An 8,753-nucleotide genomic window follows, 5' to 3' on the forward strand; every position below is an offset into this window, starting at 1 on the left:
TCAACAACTTGAATTTTATGTCAACAGCTCAAAAACAATTGTTTTAACTAAAAAAATGTACAACTATTTTTCTTCATTTTTTAATTTTAAATATGTACTGGCATTATTATCATAAAAAACATGTTAATAGTTTCCATATAAAAACTCAACAAATGTGAACAGCTTGTCAATAGGCTTCATATAAATTTTCAGATAACTCAATATTTTGAACATATTCATGAATTATGGTCATACAATATATTTCAGTATAAGGAAAATAAAATGTGAAAAAAAAAGAAAATATAAATAAACTGTATGTAATGACAATAACTAAATAATTGTCATGTCAACTGCCTTTTTTTCAAATATTAACAATGTCAACTGCCTTTTTTTTTAATAAAATGGATGAAAAAATATTTAATTTAAAATAATCTACTCTACAAAGTATTCCTCCAAGTCACAAAAAAGCATAATATTAAATATTTCTCAACCACCTACTCTATCACAAATACTAGATTACCGCTCAAAACAATTTCTGCTACTCTCTCATATTCAAACCCTTCGTCTACCCGGCTTCATCTCTTTTCTAGGTTTCTAAATCGATTAGGAATGTCAACCGGAGAAAGAAACACTGATTCAGTTGGATCGTCAACCATTCTCGGAAAAATGAAGCCAGAAATGGAGGTCAACAGCAAATCAACAAAAAGTACTGAAACGAATAATTCAGGTTAAAGATTTCTTTCGTTTATGAATTGTATGACTTCAATTTCACTTTTGAAAAACACAGTTTGATTATTCAAAAGATTTTATTTTTAGGTTTCATTATTTAATTATCTGATGAGTTCGACTTTTGCTTTTTTAAAACAGCAGCAGAATTTTTTCTGAGGTCAAGTATTATGTATTTAAATTTTTATGATTATTGACATTAAAAGATGTCTGTTGACATAGTAGTATTGACATTTTATAAAATAAATGTTAGCATAATGTATGCTTGTTTGAATTGCTGTTGACATAGTCATATGGTTCCTATAAAATAGATATGTTCTGTACACACAAAAATGAATTCATATGTGAAGTGTCAAAGGATAACAAAGTACGTCAACATGGTATGATGGCAATTGTCATATGTATGATAGTAGTTGCTATAAATTTTGAAATGATAATACTGTATTGTTGACATTTTGTTGAAATAGTGATATTGACATTTTATACAATAATTATTGACATAATGTGAACTTATCTGAATGGTTGTCAAGATAGTTATATGGGTGACATTATATTACTGAATTGTTGACATTTTTATTGTACTTGATTTAAAACCAGAAAAAAAGAACACAACAAAAAGAAAAAGAAGTACATCAATTGATGGGGATGAGTTGATTACATCTTAGATTAGAAGTAAAAGAAGAAATGACAAGAGACCATTAATTGCTTCTGAGATTAGAAGCAAAAAACAGAATGATAAGTATAGGGAGGCTAAGGAACAGAAAAAGAAAAGTGATTTCTTTTCTAAAAGGCTTCTAGTCAAAAGGAAGACGTTGTATTTTATTGAAACACTAAGTAAATTGAATGAGGCCCAGATTAATGCTGTCAAAGACTTGGGTTTTGGGAATGTTTTTCATTTCAAGGTCGATTACATTCCTAGCTATTTGGCATTTGAATTGGTAAAATGTTTTGATGACAAAGACTGCAAGATAAAGCTAAATAATAAGAGAAGTGTTAGTATAACAGAGGAAGATGTGGAGCTGGTATATGGATTTCCGAGAGGTAGGATAAATTACTCCAGAGCTAACTGTAAAAGTAATGCGTCTTTCATGAGAGATATAGCCACACATTGTGAAATAAAACAAGGAGGAAATGTTAGCCATAAAGCTGTGGAAGAGCTTATGTTAGAAGATAGTGAAGGAGGGTCATGGTTCAAAAGATTGTTCTTGTTACTATTAGAATCAGCATTGATTGAGCCATCAACATGTGGAACAATAAAGTCTAAGATTGGGGAAATAGTTGATGATCTGGATAATATTAGAAATGTCAACTGGTGTTCGTACACATTGTCTGTTCTGAGGTTTGCAAAGGAAAATTGGTCAAAGAAAAAGAAGAATGCTTTTGCAGGACCACTTCCTTTGCTCATGGTATGTTTTGCGTTTCACATTAAAGATTATTAATAGTGAACATAATTACATTAGGTTATATGTGTAGTTGATATAGCTTATAATTGTTATTGATATGTATTTTATATGCAGCTCTGCTACATGGATAGAGTTTTACAAGCCAAACGTTCAATTCCTCGCACATTCCCATTAATGAAAGGCTGGACAAGCACACATCTCCAGGCTAGGGAAGATCGGGAGATAGATGTGGGAATATTTGGTAATGGACTTATCTTCAAAAGATATATCCGTGAACCGGAGCAGGAGCAGGAGCAGGAGCCTCAACAACAGATTCCCAACGTAGTTGACAGCGAGGTTGGGTCTTCCAAAAGCGTTGTCCCAAAAGATATCATGCAGAATGTATTGAAATACATTCAAATCATGAACTATGGGAAGACCAATCTAGTAAAAACACTTGAAGAAGTTCCTACACACGTCAAAACTAATCATCTATTTGGATTAGTTTGTGATATTGCTAGATCTGCAATTGGAAGCCCAACAACTTCTGTTCAATCTGTGGAAGACAAGTGTGTAAAATTGGCAGAGTCATTTCTTCAAGACAAAAATGAGGCATTTGACAACTGTAAAACAATCTGTGAAGCACTAGTTACTGTCGAAAAGAAAAGGGAAGCGCTTGAAGATTTGACTAAATTTCGAAGTTTCAAATGGAGAGATTGCTATAACAAAGTAAGTACATCATTTTGTTTACATACATTTTGTCAAAGTTGAAATTAATTTGATATTAATTATAAATAACCCTTTCAATAGACTGCTGAAGAAGAAGGAAAAGAAGAACAGCAAACTGAAGGACAAGAAGAACAACAAAGTGAAGGAGAAGAAGAACAAGAAGGATCAAAAGAGGACAACATATGTGGCATCAATAATGAATCTGATAACAAGCGGAGTGAGACAGAAAATCAGAAAGATCTTGAACAGGTACAATTTACAATAACTATCTTAAACTATAAAGATATTCTGCATATTATAGAAAAAAATATATTTAACATAACATAATGTGTTTCAATTGAAATAACAGGAAGATACGGAGAATCAAGATGACACAAATGTTGAAACGGGGAGAGAAAAACCTCTGGATAAAGAAGATAATACTGATGAGGTAACTAAAACTGAGATTAAACAGTATATTAGTTTTATAAAAGGAGTGAAGTGTCGTTGACATGACTTGATAGTGTAGTTGATATGAGTTATAATAATTAGTGACATGGCTTCTAAGTGTAGTTGATATGGCTTCTACGTGTAGTTGACATGGCCTCTATGAGTAGTTGACATGGCCTCTATGAGTAGTTGACATATTATGTACCGTAGTTGACATTACTTTTATGACAAGATATGAACCGTAGTTGACATAGAAAGAATTTGTAGCTGACATGAATTTTATGTCAACTGAAAACAGAATATTGCTTCAATTTCTGAGATTGCACTTCCAGAAGACAGAAACAAAACTGAACTCAACACAACAGAAGTAAATGATGTTGATATACTGCCATACCTGGAAGTTCATGAAAGAGATCTCTACTATTACATAGTGGAAACAGGAACAACAGATGAGTATGTATATTTTAATAATATTCACAATATAAAAAAAAAATAGTTTTCTAAACAGTTGACACGATTTATGATTGTTGTTCATATGTTATTTTAATAACTTCATTTCAGGAATGCATGTGTGTATGATGATGATTTTACTTGGGCAACCAAGGAATTGTTCAACTCACTGAAGCCCCATGAAGAAATCAAATCAGGTGTTATTGACTCATGGGCTTCACATTTGAACAACATTGAAAAACAAAAGCCAAAAACATCACCTGCACGGTTTTTCATGACAACAACTCCAACAGTAAGTAATTTAAAAATTTATATAAAATATTTGAATTACAGTCCTCCTTAACCGAATATGTTAATTGCAGAATTTCAATGTTACAAATCGGCCAGAAAGTTGGAATACTACGATGGCAACGAACAAATTCATCGATGAAATAGAGAATGAGATTCAAAAAAGACTAGAATTTGATTGGAGAAACATTGATTTGGTAATTAGATCTAACAATTAAATTTTTGAGAAAATATTAGGATGTGTTCTTTGAATGTAATTTTATCTTCCATGTGATATAGGTCTTCTTTCCAATCTGTGAAAACCGACATTACTACCTGGTAGTATTCTGGCTGAAACAAAGTAAGATTGAGATCATAGACAATAGAAAAGCATTTAAGGAAATGGATGAATTAGATGAGTATGGACATGAAATTGGTTTACTGGTATGTTTTTTTTTATCTTATTGAAACAGTCTGTACATTTTTTTGATATAATTTATGCACAATGTTAAAATGTTTTTTATGTATACTTTTATTTATTTATTAATATATTTGCCGAAAGATATGTTGGAGGCATACTACAAAAAGAAGAACTTGTTAGAGATATTGGAAAATATTAACAAGTCTTCCATCGATGTTCTTTCCTTGAAGTGGGCCACAAACACCAACATAAAGGACTGTGGTGTCTATTTAATGAGACACATGGAAACTTATGTTGGAAAAAAAGATAGTGAATGGAATGTTGGTTTGTCTGCACGCAGCATAAAGTTACTCCAAGTACTGCGTGGAAGATATTGCTACAACTTGATTGCATCAAGTTACAACAACCAGAGAGTGCCCATTTTAGAAGTAGCAAATGCATGGATGGAAGAAAACAAGAACAGATTGAAGAGTTTGAACAACAAATACAGAAAGTGGTTTGTTAATAGAAAGAAGTGAAACAGAATTTGGGATGTATTTAACGTTTAATGTTGTTAACTTTCTTGTTTTGGGATGAATTTCAAAACAGCTACTATTGTGGTTTCTAACTTTTGAACTTATTAAAATGTATATTTTCTGTTAATTTTGGTTATGATTCACATGACTTATTATTATTGTTGATATGGCTTATAATTGTTATTGACATGACTCATAATTGTTGTTGACATGATTCTGTAGATACTTAAAATAGTAAATAATATAGTTGACACGGCTTTAACGTGTAATTGACATGACATTTATATATCGTTGACACTATATGCACCATAGTTGATATAATTGTTATTGACATGACTTATAATTGGTGTAGACATGGCTTATACTTATTGTTGACACAGTTCTGTGCATAGTTGACATGACTTATAATTGTTGTTAAAATGATTCTGTGAGTAATTGACATAGTATGTAACGTAATTGAAATGGATCTATACGTAGTTGACATGACTTATAATTTTTGTTGACATGATTCAATTTGTAGTTACAATACTATGTAATATAGTAGACATGCTTGTATGTGTAGTTGACACGGCTCTAACGTGTAGTTGACATGAATTTTATGTACCGTTGAAACGATATGCACAAAATTTGATATAATTGTAAAACTAATATAGTTGACATGGATTGTACGTGTAGTTGATATGGCTTAAAACATAGTTGACATGACTAGTATATGCCGTTGACACGAAGTTCACCATAGTTGACATAATTATATTAGTTGTTGACATGGCTACTACGTATAGTTAACATGGTTTGTAACATAATTGACATAACTTGTACGTGTAGTTGACACGATATGTAGCGTAGTTGATATGACTGGTATGTGCCGTTGACACGATGTGCATGATAGTTGACATAATTATATTACTTGTTGACATGGCCAGTATATATAGTTGACTCAATTTTTAAGTGGTTGACATGTGCACATTAAAAACATGAAGGAGCATGAAAGCAAGGCATGTCCAACTTATATTGAAATGTCAACAACTTATAACCAAATGTCAACACTTTGTATAAAGGTGTACAACTCAGAAAACAAATCTTAAAATTAAAAAAACAGAATCATAAATAGATTTCAATAGAGATGAAAATCAGATATAAACAACAAATGAGAAAATGTCAATAATTTGTAGTCTATGTCAACAAATAAAAAAAAAACCCTTACTATTAAAAAAAAAACAATCATGTCTCCTTTCTGCCACAACTTCTAGCATTATGATCAGTAACTTTGTGACACTTTCCACAACGCCTATGAGGTTTATTTGCCTTTTCAATTACTTTCTCTATGCTTGACTTAATCCTGCTTTTCTTGTCACTTGCACCTCCTTTTGTACTAACCACATCTAGAGCATGGGCAGTTATTTCTTCAGGAACAGCAATACCATATATGTTCATGATTGAATCATTTTTATCAAGAGAAGACGATCCAGCACAGTCATCTTTAAAGATTTGAGGACCAATACCCGCAAGCAAATTATCCAAAGCAATCAAATGATCTTTATTTCTAAAAGCACGCTGATATAGACCAAAGTAACGACCATGACACCTGTTAGCAATCTGTAGTTTGTCATCTTTGTTAGAACCTGCGCACATATAAAATGTCAACAGCATATATAAGATGTCAACAGCTTAAACAACACATGCTAAAACTTAAACTGAAATATCTATAGAAAACAGTTTGCATACCTCTGTCAGACGCACTTTCATCAATTGTGAGACCATGAACTGCCTTTAGTAATTCACTTTTAAGCCAACGGTTGCCAACATATTTCTCTGGAATATTGTTGACATCTTTGTTTCTGAGGATGAAAAAAAGGTGGCTGCATAGATAACCACACCTTAAAAATAGTTTACACTCACATTCATATGACTCAGTCTCTATCTCATGTCTAACTGTAAAGATCTTCTTTCTAGCATCAGAAACTTTGAAGACCTCGATGTTCTCCACTGTGGACATGCTAATCATCCGACAACTCTTATCAGCCTCAACAATCAAATCTTGTACCACTCTAAACATCCTATCTGTGTAAACAGATCCCAATTGCTTCTCAAATGCTAAATCAGTGACATATTTTGGAGTGATTACAGAATCATAATAGTCAAGCCTTTCAGTTTGATTCCTTTGAGCATCAATGGCATTGTTATACTGAAGAGTGAAATCAGCAAAATTGAACAACGGTTTCGAGTACCTCTTAAAAAAACTATTTTCAGATTCTGAAAGAGATGTTGTTCTCATTAAAGAACCCATAGGAACATCTCTAAAGAAGGCTGGGATCCACATCTGTCTGATCAAAAACATATCCTTAAACCACTTATGATCTTCTACACTATATTTTTCAACAATACTAGTCCATAATATATCAAACTCATCTGGATCTAACAACTCTGACCAAACACAAGACTTAAACTCCTTACTAAACTTTTCTCTATCAGAAATTGATTTAGGTATCTTCTCAAATAACTTGCTCATAATATGCCACATACACAAACGATGCCTTGTACCAGGTAATACTTTCTCAATAGCAAGCCTCATTCCCCAATCTTGGTCAGTAATTATGATTCTTGGAGCAACACCCATGCATTCAACAAATACAGTGAAAAGCCATGAAAATGCATCACAATTCTCACCGGATACAAAACCAGCTCCAAACGCAATAGGACACCCATGATTGTCTTTCCCAGTAAATGGACCAAACACCATACGATACCTATTGAACAAATACATCAACACAAAACATCAATAATGTCAATTATAGATATATGCTATGTCAACTATTAAATCAGAAATGATGCAAAGTACAAATGTATCATATGTCAACTACCATGTCAACTACCATCTATGTCAACTAATAAGTATAATAAATAAACTACCTGTTTGTTGAATATGTTGTATCAAATGCTACAACATCTCCAAACATGTTGTAATGCTTCCGAGACTCAGCATCAGACCAGAATAAGCTCACTAACTTATTATCTTCAGATGATAATTGATATTTGTAAAAAAAGCCTTCACAAATTCTCTTCTTCTCTTGCATCTGATTTAGAATCATTTGCACATCCACTTCTTTTAATTTCTCTTTAATATCACGTGAACAATTCCTAACATCAGTCAACGTACACCCAACAACATCATAACCACCGAAAAACTCTTTTAATAAGTTAAAAGTAGAGGTAGGACCGATGTTAGCTTTGGTGCAATCTTCAACAAACTTGTGATGAACATCATTCAAACTCCGATTACCTTTCAAAAATCTCTTATGATCTTTATCAACCATAGTATGATTATGTTCCTCAACAAACTGATGCACGAGGTAATACTTATCACCAAAATCAGAAAAAAACTTAAAACTAATTCTCGCTCCACATCCACATCTTTTCGTTCCACGTCTACGTCTCTTCTTTGAAGATACTTCTTCATTATCAGACACATTACCATCCTCAGATACATTAACATCAACATCCAATGAATCTACCGTATGAAATCCTTGTCTATTGCAAACAATATACTGAAAAATAATAACACCACCACTAGACCTATTCCCAAATCTTCGACAATCAAAACGACACTCCTGAGCATACATTTCATAAAATGAAATTCCTTCCTCAAGAGAAGAAAATTTTTGACCTTCAAAAGGCCTCAACTCAGGCTTGCAAATTGGAATAACAGACCCTACAACATAGAATATTTACCCAAGAACATAAATCATGTCAACAGATTTTCAAGTCATGTCAACAGAGAATAAATCAACAACATAACAGCTTTAGTTATCTCTAAAGAGGTGGCTGCACTCTTGTAAAATTCTTAGACAATTATTA

This window comes from Salvia hispanica, chromosome 2 (genome assembly GCF_029641045.1).
Source record: "Salvia hispanica isolate PSC_SH4W2 chromosome 2, Shi_PSC_v1, whole genome shotgun sequence".
Lineage (NCBI taxonomy): Eukaryota > Viridiplantae > Streptophyta > Magnoliopsida > Lamiales > Lamiaceae > Salvia > Salvia hispanica.